General features: G+C 34.8%; 1 protein-coding gene across 7 annotated transcripts in view; it reads left to right on the forward strand.

Annotated features, from left to right (window-relative positions):
* The window catches only part of Kcnn2 (potassium calcium-activated channel subfamily N member 2), a 476,524-nt gene that overhangs the window by 161,329 nt on the left and 294,718 nt on the right, over positions 1-20,477 (forward strand). For all 7 annotated transcript variants that reach the window (XM_063230941.1, XM_063230944.1, XM_063230942.1 and 4 more), the window contains exon 2: positions 14,970-15,055. The gene's annotated coding sequence lies outside the window, so the exon portion shown is untranslated. The remainder of the gene's footprint in view (positions 1-14,969; positions 15,056-20,477) is intronic.

Raw genomic sequence — 20,477 nt, forward strand, 5'->3', positions numbered from 1 at the left:
TTGAAACAATAAGGGGGAGATTGAGATAAAACAGGACATAACAATATAACAATAGAGGTCACAGCATGACTGTTTCAATAACCTAGTACTTCACCACCTTATAACCTGACTTAATAGTAGTTACCATAGTGTCTTTTTCCTTGAAATATTTGGGTAAAACTTCATATACTCTAGCTTCAAATATTTTCATATCAAGAAGCCCAGAATAAAGCCTTTCTAATTAATGAGTGAAAACTTTATAAGGCTTCAAGGCCACCTAATGGGGAATCATGATTACCACATATTTTTATATATTTGAATCATTACTTACATTAGGGAAACTATTCGGTATTCACACATGCGAGATTGATTTATTTCACTTATGAGTATGGTCTCAAGCTGCGCCCATTTATTGATAAATATCTCAATGCGATCCTTCTTTATAGCTGAATAATACTCCATTGTATAGAAATACCACAACTTTTTTATCCATTCCTCAGTTGATGGGCACTTGGGTTGTTTCCAAGATCTGGCGATTACAAATTGTGCTGCTATAAACATAGGTGCACATATATCACTGTGGTATGATGCTTTCAGTTCTTCTGGGAATATGCCTAGAAGTGGAATAGCTGGAATAAATGGGATTTCCAGTCCCAACTTTTTGAGAAATCTCCAGACAGATCTCCACAAAGGCTGTACCAGTCTACACTCCCACCAGCAGTGCAGGAGAGTTCCTTTTTCCCCACAGCCTCTCCAGCATTTGTTGTCGGTTTTCTTGATCCTGGCCATTCTTTCAGGAGTGAGATGGTATCTCAGTGTGGTTTTAATTTGCATTTCTCTAATGACCAATGATGATGAGCATTTTTTCATGTATTTATTTGCCATTTGCATTTCTTCATCTGAGAATTGCATATTCATCTCAGATGCCCATTTTTGGATTGGATCTTTGAATTTCGGAGGTCTGAGTTTCTTTAATTCTTTGTATGTTTTAGACAAGAGGCCCTTGTCTGAGAGAGAGTTCACTAAAATCTTTTCCCAGTTTGTGGGTTTTCTTTTCACTATGCTGGAGATTTCTTTTGACATGCAGAAACTTTTTAATAAGAAGTGGTCCCAGTTATTGATTCTGGGAAGTATTTCCCGTGCGGTTTGAGTCCTGTTCATGAATTCTTTACCTACTCCTATGTCTCCAAGGTTTCTACCTATTTTGTCTTCCAATAGATTTAGTGTTTGTGTTTTAATATTCAGATCTTTGACCCATTTAGATTTTAATTTAGTACATGGTGATAGACATGGGTCTAGCTTTAGTTTTCGGCAAATGGAGAGCCAGTTTTTCCAGCACCATTTATTAAAGAGACTGTCGTTCTTCCAGTGAACCTGCTTGGCTCCTTTATCAAAAATAAGGTGGTTGAGTGTGTTCGTAGTTGTGGTTGTATCTTCTAATCTATTCCACTGATCTTCAGCTCTGTTTTGATTCCAATACCATGTTGATTTTACTACTGTTGCTTTGTAGTATAACTTCAAGTCAGGGATTGTGATGCCTCCTGCTTTGTCTTTGCTGCTTAGAATTGCCTTTGCGATTCTAGGTCTCTTCTGGTTCCAGATGAAATTTAGGAGTGATTTCTCTAGATCTATAAGGTATGTTGATGGTATTTCTATTGGGATTGCATTGAATCTGTATAACAGTTTTGGGAGAATGGCCATTTTCACAATGTTTGTCCTTCCTATCCATGAGCAAGGGATGTCTTTCCATTTTCTGAGATCATCTTCAATTTCCTTTTTCATTGTATTATAATTTTCACTGTATAAGTCTTTCACTTCTTTCATAAGAGTAATTCCTAAATATTTCATTTTTTTGCTTGCTAATGTGAATAGTCCAGTTTCTCTTATTTCCCTCTCTGTAATTTTGTTGTTCGTGTATAGGAATGCTATTGATTTCTGAGTATTGATTTTGTATCCAGCCACATTACTGAATTTATTTATTGTATCTAAGAGTATTTCAATGGAGTTTAGGGGTCTTCTATGTAGAGTATCATGTCATCTGCAAACAATGACAATTTTAACTTCTTCTTTTCCTATCTTTACCCCTTTTATTTTTCTCTCTTGTCTAATTGCTCTGGCTATTACTTCCAGTACTATATTAAATAGGAGAGGTGATAAAGCACATCCTTGTCTTGTGCCTGATTTTAAAGTAAAGGCTTTCAATTTTTGGCCATTTAGTATGATGCTGGCTGTTGGTTTGTCATAAATGGCCTTTATTATATTGAGGTAAAGACCATTTATTCCAATTTTCTGTAAAGTTCTTATCATGAATAAGTGTTGGACCTTATCGAAGGCTTTTTCTGCATCTATAGAGATGATCATGTGATTCTTATTTTTGGCTTTATTGATATGGTGGATTACATTTATTGATTTGCGTATGTTGAACCATCCTTGCATTCCTGGGATGAATCCCACCTGGTCATGGTGTATAATCTTGATGATTTGCTGGATCCTATTTGCCAATATTTTATTGAGGATTTTTGCATCTGTGTTCATTAGGGAGATCGGTCTATAGTTCTCTTTTATAGTTGGGTCTTTCTCAGGTTTTGGTACTAGAGTAATATTTGCTTCCAGGAATGACTTAGGAAGGATTGCTTCCCTTTCAATTTCATTGAATAGTTTGAGGAGTGTCGGCATTAGGTCTTCTTTATATTTCTTGTAGAATTCTGCAGTGAATCCATCTGGGCCTGGGCTATTCTTGGTGGGCAAGGACCCAATTACATTCTCAATTTCATTAGCAGAGATTGGGTTATTCAACAGTTTTATATCCTCTTGATCTAGCTTTGGTACTTCATATGCTTCTAAGAATCTGTCTATTTCTTCTGTGTTATCAAACTTTTGAGAGTAGAGGTTTTCGAAATAGGTGTTGATGATCCTCTGTATTTCTATTGGGTCTGTAGTGATTTCTCCTTTTTCATTTCTTATTGCATGAATTTGAGCTTTTTCTTTCCTTTTTTTAATAAGGTTGGCTAGGGGCTTATCGATTTTATTTATTCTTTCAAAGAACCAACTCTTTGATTCGTTGATTCTTTGGATTGTTTTCTTAGTCTCTATTGCATTGATTTCTGCTCTGATTTTTATAATTTCCTCTCTTCTTTTGGCTTTGGGCTTGACTTGCTCTTCTTTTTCTAGCTGTTTGAGGTGTAGCATCAAGTTATTTATTTGTATTCGTTCTGTTTTCCTGATGTGGGAACTCAGTGCAATAAATTTTCCTCTCAGGACGGCTTTCATTGCATCCCACAGATTCCGGTAAGTTGTATCTGCATTTTCATTTTCTTTTAGGTATTGTTTAATTCCTTCTTTAATTTCTTCTGTGACCCACTGATTACTCAAGACTGTGTTATTTAGTTTCCATGTGTTTGCGGAATTTTTGCAGTATCCTTTGTCATTAATTTCTAATTTCAGAGCGCTATGATCCGATAATATGCAAGGGATGATTTCAACTCTTTTGCATTTGCTTAAATATGTTCTGTGAGCTAATATATGCTCTATTTTAGAAAATGATCCATGTACTGCTGAGAAGAATGTGTATTCTGATGTTGTTGGGTGGAACATTCTGTATATGTCTATCAAACCCATTTGTTCACAGGTGTGATTCAGTTCTGTTATTTCTTTGCTCATTTTCTGTCTGGTTGATCTGTCCCTTGGTGTCAGTGGTGTATTGAGGTCTCCTGTTACAATTGTGTTACTGATAATTTGAGTTTTCATTTCTGTTAATAATTGTTTTATATAACTGGGTGCTCTGGAGTTTGGTGCGTATATATTTAAGATAGTTATCTCTTCCTCTTGGAGTTTTCCCCTTACGAGTATGTAGTGACCTTCTTTGTCCTTTATGGTCATTGTTGGTTTAAAGTTCACGTTGTCTGCAAACAGAATGGCTACTCCTGCCTTTTTTTGGATTCCTGCTGCATGAAGAATTGTTTTCCATCCTTTGACTTTCAGTCTGTGAGTATCTTTCTGGGTTAGATGGGTTTCCTGTAAACAGCATATGGTTGGATTTTGTTTCTTGATCCATTCTGCTAGTCTGTTTCTTTTGATTGGTGCATTGAGACCATTTACATTAATGGTTATTAATGTTAAATGCTGGTTAATTGTAGGAATGTTATCTCTCTGCTGTTGCATCTTTATCTTTCGGTTCTGTTTAATTATTTGCTTTGCTTAGTGGTTTTTTCCTTTGTGTATCTAAACTGTCTTTCAATATTTTTTGCAGGGTTGGTTTGGTGTTCATGAAGTTCTTCAGCTGTTCTTTGTCATGGAAGTATCGTATTGCACCATCTATTTTGAATGATAGTTTTGCAGGATATATCAGTCTTGGTTGGAAATCATTTTGCTTTAGGATCTGGAATACTTCACTCCATGCTCTTCTTGACTTTATCGTTTGTGCTGAGAAGTCTGCTGTGATTCTGATAGGTTTTCCTTTATAAGTGATTTGTCTTTTCTCTCTGACAGCTTTTAATAATCTATTCTTGTGTTGGATTTCTGGGATGGTGACTATTATATGTCTGGGTGTAGTTTTATTTTGGTTATGACTGTTTGGAGTTCTATATGCTTCACTGATCCTGATGTCAGTTTCTGATCTCATGCTTGGGAAATTTTCAGCTATTACTTCTCTAAATATCCTCCTGACATCCTTCATGTTGTCTCCCTCTCTTTCATTAATCCCTATCATTCTTATGTTATTCTTCTTTGCATCGTCTTGCAGTTGTTGAATTGTTGTTTCCTGGTTCCTTGTTATTTTCAAAAGATCTTTCCTTTCCTGTTCACTAGCTGCAATCCTGTCTTCAAGGTCTGAAATTCTATCTTCACTTTCATTAAGGCGGTTTTTACAACTTTCAGTGGAGTTTTTTATTTCCTGTATATCTCTGTGCATCTGCATTATGTATTCTGTTTGTTTCTTATATTGCTCGTCTAGGGATTCTATCTTTTTGTTTAGTTCCTCCAATATTTTATCTGTGTTTTCTTTAGATATATTTAGAATCTCTTTCATTTCTTTTATCATTTCTTCTTTTATCTGGGAGATTATTTCGAGTTTGAATTTCTTTAAAGCTTCCTGGAGTTGCTTGTCAATTTCAGTGGCTATTGTGTCCGATATATGAGGTGAATGGGATATATTTTCTTCTATATACATCGCTCCTAGGGTTTCTTGAGATGGGCTGGAGGTTTGAGGTTGTAATTTGGTCTTTCGTTTTGTCATTTTCCTATATTTCTGTGTTTCAAGTGTTATTTGAAAGCTTCCTCAGGATCTGTTGAAAATCCCCTTCTATGTTTGGAGCTACTGGGACTCTGGCGCCGCGCTACTCCAAGCCATTAGGCCTACAGAACCAGTGGCCCTCCTCTGCCTGCTCAGAACTCCGCAGTTCCAGACAAGCTGGGCCTCAGGGACACTGTGCGCCCACCTGCCCCTTGGAAGCTCCACAGTTCTTCAATCGCAGCCGGGTTAGGGTACTCACCACAGGCCGCGGTGCTTCAGGAACCTGTGGACCCTCCCTGGTTGCAGAGATATCCACAGTCCTCCAGACACGCAGAGAGGCCGGTGAGGGCACCCCAGATCTGCCCAGCTCCTCCTCTGCAGACCTATGGCCAGGCGCGGCAGCTAAACAGGCTGGGCTAGGCTGGTAGTGTGGGCCAGCCCATCTATCGGGAGCTCAGCAGGTCTCCAAATGAAGCCGGGAATGGGGAGGCTGATGTGGAAGCCTCAAACCCACCTCTCTCCTTCACTGCACCTGGAAGCCTGAGGGAACTCCAGCAGTCTGGGCGCAGAAATCCAGAGTCCTCCAGACACGCAGAGAGGCCAGTGAGGGCACCCCAGATCTGCCCAGCTCCTCTTCTGCAGACCTATGGCCAGGCGCGGCAGCTAAACAGGCTGGGCTAGGCTGGTGGTGTGGGCCAGCCCACCTATCGGGAGCTCAGCAGGTCTCCAAATGAAGCCGGGAATGGGGAGGCTGATGTGGAAGCCTCAAACCCACCTCTCTCCTTCACTGCACCTGGAAGCCTGAGGGAACTCCAGGGTATGATGTTTTGATTTCTTCTGTAAAAATATCCAGAAAGGGAATAGCTGGATTGAATGGGATCTCCAATCATAGTTTTTTGAAGAATCTCAACACTGATTTTCACCTGCTTGCCCCAGTTTGTGTTCCCACTAACAGTGGGGAAGGATTCCTTTCCCCCCACAGCCTCTCCGGCATTTGTTATTGATTAATTTCTTGATGTTAGCCATTATTTCTGGAGTAGATGTCTCCATGTTATTTTACTTTGCATCTCTCTATTGACCAGTGATATGACATTCTTTTTCATTTATCTATTTGCTATTTGTATTTCTTCATCTGAGAAGTGTGTATTCATCTCAGATGCCCATTTTTGGATTGGGTCTTTGAATTTGGGGGTTTGATCTTTTTCAATTCTTTATACATTCTAGATATAAGTCCTTTTTCTGAGGGACAGATGGATAAAATTTTTTCCTACCCTGCGTTTTTTCACTCTGTTGGTGATTTTTTAATGTGCAAAAGCTTTTTTTAAAAAAAGATGAGATTCCAGTTGTCGTTTCTTTCAAGTATTTCTCACGCTGTTTGGGTTTTGTACATGCAGTCTCTCTCCGTCTGCCCCTATGTCTTCCAGATTTCTACCTACTTTCTCTTCCAGTATATTTAGTGTTTCTGTCTTAATATTGAGATCTCTGATCCATTTGGGCTTTAATTTAGTGCATGGTGATAGACATAGATCTAAATTTTAGTCTTTGGCATGTAGGGAGCCAGCTTTTCAGTATCATTTATTAAAGAGGCTACCTTTCTTCAGGTGAACATGTTTGGCCCCTTTGTCAAAGATAAGGTATTTGAATGTGTTTGGAATTGTGTCTTCTAATCTTCTAATCTGTTACACTGATTCTCAGGTCTGTGTTTTTGACTGCACCATGCTAATTTTATCATAGTAGCTTTAGAGTATAATTACAAGTCAGTGATTGTGATGCCTCCTGCCTTGCCTTTGTTGCTCAGAATTGCTTTTCCTATTCTAGGTCTTGAGTTTCAGTTTCCAAATGAATTTTAGGAATGTTTTCTTTAGTTCTGTGAGTTATGGTAATGGCATTTTGATTAGGATTGCATTAAATCTGTGTAGCAATTTTGGAAATACGGCCATTTTCACTGTTGGTTCTTCCTATCCATGATCAAGGGATATGTTTCCATTTTCTGATGTTCTCTTCAATCTCCTTTTTCAGAGTACTGTGATATTCAGTGTATAAATCTTTTACTTCCTTTGTTAGATTTATTCCAAAGTGGTTTTTTTTATGCTATTGTGAAGGTTGTGATTTCCTAATTTCTTTGTCAGTGAATTTCTTGTTTGGGTACCAAAATGTTATTGGTTTTTGAATGTTGACTTTGTATTTGGCTATACTGCTGAACTTGGTTATTAATTCTAGAAGTCTTTTGGTGGATTTTTTGCAATCTCCTATGTAGAGTATCGTGTCATGTGCAAACAATTATAATTTAACATCTTCCTTTCTTACCCTTATTCCTTTTATTTCTTTCTTTTGTCTAATTACTTTAGCTAATGTTTTCAGGACTATATTGAATAGGAGTGGTGATAGTGGATATTCTTTTCTTGTTACTGATTTTAGAGTGAAAGCTTAAAGTTTTTGTCCATTAAGTATGATGCTGACGGTTTGTCACAGATGGTTTTTATGAGATTGAGGTAAAGAGGACCTATTTTGATTTTCTATAGGTTTTTGTCAAGAATGCATATTGGATTTTTTCAAAATCTTTTTCTGCATCTATTGAGCTGATCATGTGATTTTTGTCTTTGGCTCTGTTATTGTCGTGTATTACATTTATTGATTTGCATGTTGAACAATCCTTGCATTCCTGATTTGAGCCCCACTTGGTCATGGTGTATAATTTTCTTAATAATTTGCTGCATTCTGTTTGCTAGTATTTTATTGAGAATTTTGGCATCTATGTTCATAAGGGGGATTGCTCTTTTCTTTGGTTGCATCTTTCTGTAGTTTTGGTATCAGGATAATACTTGCCTCTAGGAATGTTAGGGAATATTGTTTCCCTTCAATTTCATTAAAAAAATTGTAACGTATTGGCATTAAACCTTCTCCAAATTTCTTGTAATTTGGTGCTGGGAATCAAACTTGGGACCCTGCATTTGAGCTTTTATTTGTTGGTTAAGTTTTTAATTACATTTCAATCTCATTAACTAATATGGGAATATATTCAGAATATTTATATATTCTTCACTCAGCTCTGGTAATTCATGCACATCTAAGAATCTTTCCCTTTCTTCTCTGTGTTCCATCCTATGAGAGTAAACATTTTCAAAGTAGGTATTGATTATCTTCTGAGTTTCTACAGGATAGTGATTTCATCCTTTTCTTTCCTCAATGCATGAATGCATTTGAATCTTTCTTGGTTTTGGGTGAGGTTTCCTAAGGGATTATCAATTTCATTTATCCTTTCCAAGAACTAACTTTTCAATTCATTAATTGTTTGTATTGTTTTCTTAGGCTCCATTTGTGTTAATTTCTGCTCTGATCTTTATAATTTCCTTGGAATTTGGGTTTCTCTCACTTTTCTTTTTCTAGAAGCTTGAGGTGAAATATTAGACTGTTTATTTGTGCTTTTTCTGTTTTCTTGATGAAAGAATTCACCATTGTAAATTTTCCTCTGAAGACTGCTTTCATCGCAGTCCTAAGTTCCAGTATGTTGTGTCTATACTGTGCTTGTTGTATTCTATAGCGTGCATATTATATTCTATAACATGCTTTTAACAAATAATAAAGTGTAATACTTTCCTGCTTATACCACTATGGTTATATTTCAGTGTCACTATTCCCAGTAGCCAAAGTGAAAAAAAATGAACCTTTAAAAACTATAGTAATTTTTAAATTTAAGCTCTAGGGAAGTATCAAAATAACCACCCAGTCAAACTGCAGTTATTAGTGAAAGTGAGAGGCACAAAGATGAATAGCTTATGCCTCCATTTATGCATCCTTTCTATGTTATGTCCATCATTTCCCTGGTACATACCTGACCTCGGCAGTTTTAACCATCTCTCACTTAGAATCTTAGAAATTCAGTGCTTTCCTCACTGAATGTGAGGGCTTCATGTCTAATTCAGGATTTTATTTTCCATGGAAACATACAAAAAAATTCCATGAACTTCAATTCCATCCCCAACACTTGTATTATTCTCAGACAAATATCAGGGCTTATTAATCCTTTAGATTGAAAGGATTCTTGTGATGGGTTCATGAGCTCTCCAACATCTTACTTCAATTAAGAGTTGAATTTTTATTAGGCTAAATATTAGGTATTTTGATAGTGAAATCTTAGTATATAAACATATCATGTATTTATAAAACTATAAAATATATATCTCATTCTTTATAATTATCCCTCTTATTATACCGGTGATGAAAAAAACATAGTGAAGCTATTTGTAAAAAACTTTTGGCAGTTTTATTCAACTTTTAATCTTTTTATTTTATTCTGAATATGTACTAGGTTATTTATTACTTGCTCATAAAATGAGAGAAATACTGATATAGTATAACACTGCTACACCTTGGAAACATTGTGCTCAGTTAAACCAACCAGTCACCAAAGAGTGGTTAATACATGATCCCACTGGAATAAAATGCCTATGACAGACAAGTTCATAGGAAAACAGAAAATCAGCTAATTGTGACCTAGGACTGCAGGGGTAGGAAGAAGTAGGCAGTGATGCTCATGGAGATGAACTTCGTTTTCTGCAGTATGAAAGATGTTCTAAAGTTGATTGTGATGTGTTGGAGTAGTCTTGTGAATATACTAAAAAAGTAAATATATTTTTTCAACAGGTGAGTTACATGTTAACTATATCTACCCAAAGTTATAAAAAGTTTAAATTAAAAAGAATATAATCACATTTTATCTTCAGTTTCTTTGAACCTCTGGCATAAAACCCAAGAATTTCCATAACCATGCAAAGACTCAAGGCATATTACTTTCACAAGCTCTTTCTGCAAATCTACTAGAAAGGGCTTCAGGAGACCAAAGGGACATAAGTGTAAGGACAAGGATAAACACTAGATATATACTTACCTTTAAGTAGTAAGAGTAAATAAGTAATAAATAAGATTATAGTATTAGATATGTCAATGAAGTCGAGTTCCTGTCTTACTTTGGTCTAAAGGTAGACACTTTCAGTCTCAGTAGTTTTCTGACTTAGATGGTAAATCAATTAACACTCTCATAGTAGCCTGAGTAAAGGCTATATGAGCTAATTACGCATCTTCATTGTCTTTCTAATGCAGCCGCAATGCAACTGATTAGTAAGGGGAAGAGTTAAGCAGGTTTAGGGAGAGTATTAGAAGAGTAATTGCCTTTTTGATGATGCTGGTATTGAATGGACATCCACTTATAAATTAGAATGTTAAAGGTGAGAAGAGGAAGGAAAGATTACTGTTTTCAGAGTAGGAAACCAATAGCAAATGTGTCAGTCTTTGTGTGCCCTAGCTTTCAAGGCCGTCATCTATTCCTTGTCTCTCCTGTTGAGAACATGCCAGTCTTGCAAGTTCTTTGTCATCTGCTCTTATTTCATGGCATCTTATTTCATTCACACTGTCATCATGGTTTACTGTAATGTAAGTTTTGTTTACCTTAGATAGTTTTGGGGTTTTTTGTTTGTTTGTTTTTTGTTTTGCATCCCTAAAATATGTTTTATCTTCACATTGAGTTGTTATTTTAGCTAAGTAGAAAATTCGGGTTAATATACCTCCTTGGAAGTAGTGACAGTATCTCATTACTATTTTGATCTCAGCAATTCTTCATCGGTTGTGGTTGTGATCTTTGATCTGCTGTATATAAATTTTCTTGTTGCCATTGGTCTTATTCCCTGAAACTTTAATTTTCTTTGTTGCTATGGCATTTGTCATTTCCATTAGAGAGAAACCAAAATAAAAGTATAACAACTTGTTTGAAGATAACGCAAGTAGTAACCTGTACTAAGTGCATTGAACCTGGCTTTGAACCTGATGTTCTTTGTGTACACTATCACAATAGAGTTAAAATTGATCACTTTAAGCAAGAGTTCAAATCCTAATAACACTGCCATTTAATGAGTGCTGACAATTTTATAAAGATGATGTCTGCGACTTTCATACTTTACATGCTTTGTCTAATTTCCTCCTCCTATAACTCTATGAGACAGGTTATATTTCTGTCCCCATTGTACAGATGAGAAACCTGAGTCATAGAAAGTAAGAAAAGTCTCTAAACAAATTTTGTGAAAGTTCTTGACAAGGTTTTAGTAAAATTTTCCTAACTATGAAAGCTAGTAAATATTTTAAACTTTGCATGAAACACCAGTTTTGCCATTACTCAAATCTGTCCCTGTAGTGTGGAAATTGCTACAGACATAATTTATGGAGAATGAACATGGTTATGCTCCAGTAAAACTTTGTTAACAAAATAGATGATGGGACTGAGGTGACCTGTGGGTCATAGTTTGTCTACATCTCTTCAGATAATTTAAAAAAATTATTAAATATCTGAAGTGAAAATCAGCAAAAAGATTATTACACTTTGATGTAAGGCAGGCACTTGAGAAAAGAACATGCATTTCAAAGTTTCAAATAAGAATGATATATGCATTTGGATAAAAAAAAGTATCAGAGAATTTGGTCATTGTAAGAACAGATTTTAGTAGCTTTGGTGCTTAAAAAAGAGGAGGTAGCATCCCCCCAGCTCCCATGATTTGTGCCTGGGCTCATCACTGTGATCTTTTGCCTCTCTCATAGGTTCAATTTCCTGTTTTTAAAGAATGAAGCAATAAAAATTGGATTAATGGCATCCAAACCAGCACTTGTTTGGATGAGGGGAAAGCTACAACCTGAATACCTTTTAATTCTCCAATATGTTAATCAAAAACTTTTCTCTAAGGGGCAATTTTAAAAACAACTTCAATGTTAATGTTTTAAAAATTCAGAAAAGTCATCAACAACAGTTATGTTACAGCCACATGATTTTTGTAAATACTTGGTTCCCAATTAATAATATAGTCCCAGTTACGTTATTCATTTGGAACCAAGATCAGAAGAATAATTTACTTATCACCTCTGCGTAATTAAAGGCTTAAGATGAAAGAGAGAGAACTATACTAGTTTAGTGACATAGAGACGTCACTTTGTCTAGAATGTAACTTGGATAGAGTTAATGGAATATTTCTGTTTTCCAGGAGGACTTGTTTCATAGCTAGTCTTTGTGTTGTGTAGGAAGCTAGAGTGATAGCAATCACTTAAGATTTTATTCCTACTAGCATACAGACTTGTCAGCTGGAATCAGGATCCAAGGCTTAGGGTGGAAACTGTAATCACTTTTATCTTCACTGCCACAGTGAATAAGCATGAAATTTCTAAAGGATTATTTTAAAGTAAAAAATGTATTTTACATTCAGTTGGGAGCAAGCAACTGATAGCTAGATAAAGAATAACAAGTAAGAGTTACATTTCTTCATTGTGAGAGATTTTCCTTATGCTCAGTGACCCAAAACCCTTTCATGGTGATTATGCACTAATACTCAGAAAGAGAAAGAGACCATGCTTGTCTCCAGGCTTTAAAAAATACTCCAGTCTGGTTACTACTGCTAAATCAATAAACCTACAACAAAGAACTCTGTTACAAGTCAGACCTTCCTTTGCCTTAAGCTACTTTTTCTGCACATTAAAATTTCTGTCAGATGTTTCTCTATTGATTATCCTGGACCCCACCACTGTGAAAACACAAGATGGCAAGAATGGATTTTTTTCTTGTTGCCAAGTAAAAGTCACCTGTAGTCTTCAGGTTGTTTGGAAACTAAATCTATAAATCATTTAAGGAGCTCTTTTATATCTTTATGTAAGAAAATTGATTTAAATTTGCTCTTGACAGTTTCTTGTTAGATCACAATTTTTAGTACCTAGAATACTATTAAGAAATAAATAAGTTCTACTGATATGATCACACCACCTAAAATTAGAAGGATTTTTTCATTAACTAGTCTGTTATCCAAACTAACTGCAAAGACAAATAGAACATTTCTTAAAAGTCTTAAAATGGAAATCACTTATTTAAAAGAATGTTAGATTTGGTCTGAGAAATTTACTTCAACTGAGATTCTCTTCTTTGTGGTTTTCATTTAGTGACTCACTTTTGTTAACCAACATTTTTCTATTTCATTCATCCAACCAACATTACTATACATAAAAAATAAAAAGTAGTTTGGAATTTCAATAATTGAAGAAAAAACTTACTTTGGTTTTTGGTGAGAGAGGACGCTATACTCACATGCTCTTTGGGTTGAGCAGTATACATACAAGATGACTGATGCCAGTACAGGGCTCTGTGATCAGTGTGACTACAGGTGCTTGACTGATTTGGATCACTAATTAACATGTTAGCAAAGCTTATTCATTAAGCTCCAGTGCTGTCCTGACACCAGCACACCCTGGCACAAGGCATCCCGGTGTACCCTTGGACCACATGAATTAAAATAGTCTCAGCTTCTTCTGTAAATGGTAAATTTCTGAGCTTCATTTTAGTTTATTTTTTAAATAAAATCATTAGTATGGTATCAGTAAGTATAGAAATAGCAATTGACAAACATTCATTTATGATTGAAAAAGAGCTCTTGATGAACTAATGGAATAGCATGCTTCCTTAACTTTTAGGCTATACAGAAATCCAAAAGCTAATTCCACACTCAGATCAGAAACAAGGGAAGGATGTCCTCTTTCACCAGTCCTCTTCAGCAATATGCTTAAAGTCCTTGCTAATGCAATAAAGCAAGACAATAAAATAAAAAGAACACAGATTGTAAGGAAAGAACTAAAACTATCTTTGTTCAGATAATATAATTATCTATGCAGAAAATCCAAAAGATTTAGCCACAACAAAACCAAACCTTTTAGAACTAGAAAGCAATTACAATGAGATTTCAGAATATAATGCAAATACACAAAAATCAATGATTGTCCTATGCAAGCAATATACTAGGGAATTAAAATATAGTATCATTTATATTCACAGTCGATAAAATGAAATTCTTCAGTATAACATACATAGGCCTAGTTGAGGAAATCTATAAAACTCTAATGAAAGAAATCAAAGGATAAAATAAATGGAGGTATATTTGGCATATTCCATGTTCATGAATGGAGAGACTCAATATTGTCAAAGTGTCATTCATCTTAACATAGAAATTTAATACAATCCCAAGCAAAATCTAAGCAAGTTATTTTATAGATACATATTACCAAATAATTCTAAAGTTTATATGGAGACCCCGAAGTCATAGAATTACCAAGACAATACTGCAGAAAAACAAATTGGAGTAATCATACAAAAGATGAAAACAAACTCTATAAAATATTAACAATTTAATGATAGATGGTTTATCATCCAAAGAAATACAAATACAATAGCAATTTTCAAAACAGATTTTAAAATACTATTTGAAATTTTAAAAGGGATAAAAAAATAACTAACATTCATTTTTAAAAGAATCGTGACATTCAGACATAAAAGTATGATTCAATTATTGAGAAATCAAAAAAGAACCAGTTAAGGTCCTGGAATTGAGTATCATGTTCAAATTTTAACACACATAGCTAAAGGAATAATTCATAAATTAAAGCAAAATACAGAGAGCTTAGAAAAAGTGAAAGTAAAGACCCAACTCAGAGCATGGACTGAGAAACTCCACACATGCCCAGAGTGTGTACCCAAAATAAGAAATACAGCAATAAGAAAGAGGTAGTTTTGAAGGATTAACGAGAAGTTTCCCCTCAGTGGAAGAAAGAAAGTGATCCAGGTGGTAAGTGGGAGGAATGAGAATAAACTCAAGGGCACTCTATACAATACTTAATTATGACTCAAAAGTGAAGATAAAATATAGAAAGTTTTGAACAAAGACTAACAGAATTTACCTCTTTACAGATTCTTGCTGAGAGAACTACAAAAGTATGGACTCCAGGCAGAGAAAAAGTGAATCCCAGGAATGGAGTAGGATATAAGCAATAACAGTAAGTAAAGCTAGTAGAAAATATATGCCTTTAATTATAATATAAAACTAATTACATGGAAAAAGTTAAAGTTAGAGCTACTGAATTTATTGTAGCTGGATTTTCTTTGTGTATGCTTTCAACTGTTTTAGTTTAATGACTTATTTTTTCCAACTATATCAGCTGCTTCTGTCTCACATTAGCTTCATCACTCCATGAAAAAAATATAATAGGTCCTCAAAAAATATTTCATGAGTGAATAAGTGTCTTGTCATTTAAATTTTAATAAAGTTTCTGATGAAAGGCAGCATTTTGTATCAGGAGGTATGTTTTAGCTTTTGTCTTTAATCATCCTATGTCCCACAAGACATTTCTTCAACTTATTTAGCCTGGTTATTCTTTTTATCTGAAATAGAGAATGATTATATAAACCTAGTTGAAGTTAAAACAAGATACTGTGCCTAATCATACATGTTTGAGATGTTACTTTTTCTTCTGTTTAATATTTTACTACCAAATAGCTAGATAAATATTTCACATAATCATATACAACACAAAAGGCAAAAATAGTTTGTAAGGCCTCTTAGATTTTGTTTCCAGAAAATTAAGTGAGGATATAAAGAGGTAAATAGATGAATGAGACCACAAAAACATATAAAGATGCTGGTATGACCTTCTTGGAAGGAGTCTGTAAAACCCCAGTAAAAATATCTGCATGGTATATCTAGGCAGACTGTGCTAACAGGCAGCCTCGAAAACATTTTTATGAAGTTATTGCCACTTAAAACTACCAGACCAGAAGGGGTCATCTGGATAGGAAATCGTCATCAGAAGGGGAAAATTATTAAGTATTTGAGTAACTTTGCCAAAATTCTTAGGGCTAATTTGATTCTGAGACCAGAAATGAGTTACAATAGTAAATAAATTATCAAGAAGGACAAAAGTGACTTGTCTTCTATCTCAGTGTACAAGTAAAGAAAAATTAAACTCATCTGAAAAGATATAAAGAATATTATGCAGTAAGTCCCCAACTTACAAGTTCCATTCATGAAGGATACCTGTAAGTTCAATTTGTTTACAAGTCTTATCAAACGAGTCTCACACACGTGTGACACAAATATACACTGTGTACTGCTTTGCACTTCCAAGCATCCCCTCCACATCACCACTGTTTTTCCTCTTGCTGCTGGACATTCTGTGCTCTGACTGAGCACTGCCCCACTGTACAGTATGTGCAGCATAATTGTGAAAGTGTCTGAATATGTGCAATTCAGGGTCCATTGGCATGCTTGAAATTGTAATGCCAGTGTTTGTAAGTCAGCAACTTATTTATTCTTGCATGAGAACTCAATTCTTCTCTAATTAATTTATGGGTCCCACACAACAGAAATGCAAAATTCATATCATTGGCATGTTCTTACCATAACATAACCAGTACACATTGATAATCTCAGTACACAGGAAACTAAGCAGAACTATTACAGATCTGAAGTCAGGTTAGACAAATTAAAGACTCTTCTCAAAATAAAAAAAAAACATATTTTTGAAACAGTGGAATAGAGAATTTGGGAAATTATTTGAACTTTTCCCTATTTCCTTTATCTCTATCTTCTGTTTTGGGATAGAGATATAACTCAGGGGTCTCTGAGCTCAATCCTGCTATCTCAAAAGGAGAAAGAGGAGGAGGGGAAGAATGAGAAGGAGAAGAAGGAAGAAGAGGAGGGGAGGAAAGAGGGAGAGAGGAAGATGAAAGAGGAGAGTCTGTGATTAAAACTGCATGCTAACCTCTTAAAGAATTTAGGACAAGCTTCAGAGAATAATTTTTGGCAATATAGTCCTCTGGGATTTCTCTTTTAGGTTCTTCAAGAAATACATCTTAAATTTTAAAAATTTACTTCTTGGTTTTGTTTGAACAGCACTAATTTTTTTTATAGTTCTTGGTTGAATAGGAAACACATACTTTTAAATTTTAATATTTTTATTTCAAAAGAGTTTCAGATTTTTATGAAAGTTGCATAGTACAGAGATGTGCTATACACTGCAATTTTCTTTTTTTAAAAAAATATCTGACAGTGGAGTGTGATGCTGTCTTCATTACACTGATACCTTATTTTTTTTAACGTAAAACCATAACTTATTAAGGTTCCTTTAGTTTAGTTATTGCCAAATGTTATTTACTGTTCTACAATTTTTAAATATAAAGTTTTACTTAAGTAATCTTTCAAGATATATCATGCAGTTATTTTCTTATAGGACAGACAAACATTCATCTCACAGTAAGAAGCAGTGTCTTATCACCAGACTGCACTGATCCCCTCTGATTTATTTAGAGGAATCTCAAAGGTGACTTGGTAGCTCTGTTGTGATAATAAAATCATTGTCTTAGCAGAGTAAGATAATTCGCTCCTGCTTTCCTCATATCTTGCTAATCACTGATTGAATACATTTAGAATACTAGCACTAAAACAGCTTTTCAGTTCATCTTAGTTACCATAGAGAGGTATAGCTTCTTACCCATATCTTTATGGTTTCTATGTCTAAGTCATATATTAAAGGTAAAATCTAGGGTCTCAGAACGGGTATCTACTTGGTATTTCCTGATAAGTTAGCTATGAAAAAGACACTGTATACAATATACAATTTGTAATTTACAATGAAGCTTTTGATTATTAACACTGTAGGATGGCTACTCACTAAAACTAAGATGCCACAGAGAGTGTGCATTTGAATTCTAACATTTAATTACTAAGGGCAGCAGGATGAATTCCAGGACTCATAATCCATATTGATGTCTCCTTAGTTTTATAGAGATCTTTCTGACTACTAACTCTCAGGGTCATTCATTGATTTTCTACAAAATTAAAACATAAACCTAATAAATATCTAATCATTCCATTACTCTCTTCTGCCACACATTTAAAAGAAATACATCAAAGGTTGAAAAAATATAAATACTTTGACATGATTATATTTTAGCTGATTGCATTTATTGTTTTACATCAGCAATTTCCTAGACCTGGTCAGAAAAGTAATTCATGATTAATTAGTGTACTGGAATGAATAAACTTTCAAAGACATACAACCCTTACTAACAGATACCAAAAATTATTTGATAATAATGCCAAGGATATATTTTTATTTACTCATTCAAAGTCATGTTGAACTAATGCCTTTGATTTTAGGAAAAAGAGACTCACACTTATCTTACATTATTTTTAACAAATTTTCAATAAAATATAAGAATAATATATAAAGCCAACATTCATGTGAGTACAAGAGTATCATTTTGACAGTAAGAGTCTTATTGGGTACTAATTGTGTTATTCAGAGTCCAGTTAGGAGATAGAGAACACAACAGTTTTTTTTTTTTAAATTAGTTTAAATATAAAAAATTCACTCAAGAATTGAAATCCTGAAAAGAGAATGTAAAGTTTCTTGAAGAGCATTTTGAGGACTGGTGCATAAAATAAACTGTTTGGGTTTATTAAAATTTAAAAGCTTGCATGCAGAAGTTAAAGACCTAAGTGTCAAACTTCTGAGGAGATGTTGCAAAGCTGTGTTGCTGCTTCAAGAAGGCTACAGAGGGGCGGTCTGTGGCGAGGACCCAAACTCTGAAGAGGAGAAACTAGTTTGCTGCAACTGAGCAGGTGAAGGGAATGAGGTCTTGCAAGTGTTGGAAAAATACAAACTAGAGTAATTCCACTATGGGAACAATGCGCCATTTCTCAGGTGAGGCAGTCTTGGGTGGCGTTGAGTATAGGAAACAAAACAGCACTGGAAATGGTTTAGAAGCACAATATCCCTTCCCTTCTCTAGCCTTCTAATTTCTCCCTAGTGCCCCTTACTAACAGATACCAATTGGACTCTCGCTGGCAAACGACGAGATGGCTTCATGGTTCTAGACTTAGAATAACAAAAATGAATTATGGAAAGACTCATAAAGAGTAAAATAGGGAGGGAGAACATTTGAAGCTAAAAGATGAATGTTTAACAAACAGACTAAAAAAACACCTTAATTTGGCTTGCCTTCAATGAGTTTTATGATGGATATACATAAAATTCAATGCTTTTGGTTTCTGACTCTGGGTGAAAGTAGTTATTATTCCTTTTGAATTAAATTTAATGGTATATGGAAAAATAGATAAGGATGAGTGACTAGTGTCACACCTCTAATCTTGCTTCTTGGAAGGCTAAGGCAATTGGATCGCAAATTTGAGGTCACCTGGGCAATTTAACAAAACCCTGTCTCAAAATAAAATATTTCAGAAAAGGGCTGAGGATAATAACTCCGTGGTAGAGCATTTGTCTACATGGGTGAGTTCTGGTTTTAATTCACATTACTGGGGTTAAAAAAGATGACTCACTAAAAACATGTGTATACTTTCCACAAATCTCTTAAAAGGTGTTAAAAATAATTTCTCTTAGTTGTATGATAAAACAATAATTCATGATGGAGAGAAAGCAATTAAAGGGGAAAACAAGTGGATTCAGTTAAGGTAGATAAAACATTACAGAAAAGGCTTCACAATAAAGAGAGTGAGACTGTAGAAGGGACCTCCCAGGAAGCTTCAAGCTCAGAGTCAGTGGGGTCAGTGACTGGCTGTGATCTCTGGGACACTGGGCACTACAGACGTTTTCTGGGCCCAAAGACTAGTTGGTCCATTCTTTTTTCTCCAGTGGTACTCAGTGAAGCTGTAATGGGATGAGGAACAGTATCGTTATGACAGAAATGTGAAAGCCTCATTAATGTAATGGCACATTAGACACAGACAACAAATAACACGTCAAGGGAGTTTCTAGTATGGAGAACAAAGTAGATTTAAAGTGATGGAGAATTTATGTAATACAGAAAATAGGTTGAGAATAGGCATCATGGTTCCGAATATATGAGCACATAGGATAGAACAAGTGAGAAGAAATAATCTCGGAAATTATTTATACAATATTTTCCTCATGAAATACATTAGTTACAAATAATTAAATACATTAGTTACAAGTGAATTAAATTATAAAATACACTCATCCATTGTATTCACTGATTTTTATCCCTGGCACATAATCTAGTAGGTGCTCAGTAAATATTTATCAAATGAATAAGAACATAAGAAATAAAAATTGCACACACCAAAAAGAAAGAGAAAAATCTGGAGTATCTTCAGAAAGAGAAATAGAGAAAATTAGAATTTAGAAACATATTTTCATAAGCTTGTTAAGAAAATATACAAAATGGAACAAAACTGTCATTTGTGAGGTAAATTGATTTTGAAACTAAATGCTTACAGCCAGTCATATTAGCACTTAAATATAGGTATAAAATAAGACATAAGCAAACATGCTAAGATTTAGAAATCTAGTTATCTACAAAATTTATAAAATATTTTAGTTTGTACTCTGACAAAAATAATGAACTAAAGAAAGGACATAGATTGTTGACAAGGAAACT

Source organism: Cavia porcellus, unplaced genomic scaffold (genome assembly GCF_034190915.1).
Source record: "Cavia porcellus strain 051 isolate PalLab524CR breed Dunkin Hartley unplaced genomic scaffold, mCavPor4.1 scaffold_19, whole genome shotgun sequence".
NCBI lineage: Eukaryota > Metazoa > Chordata > Mammalia > Rodentia > Caviidae > Cavia > Cavia porcellus.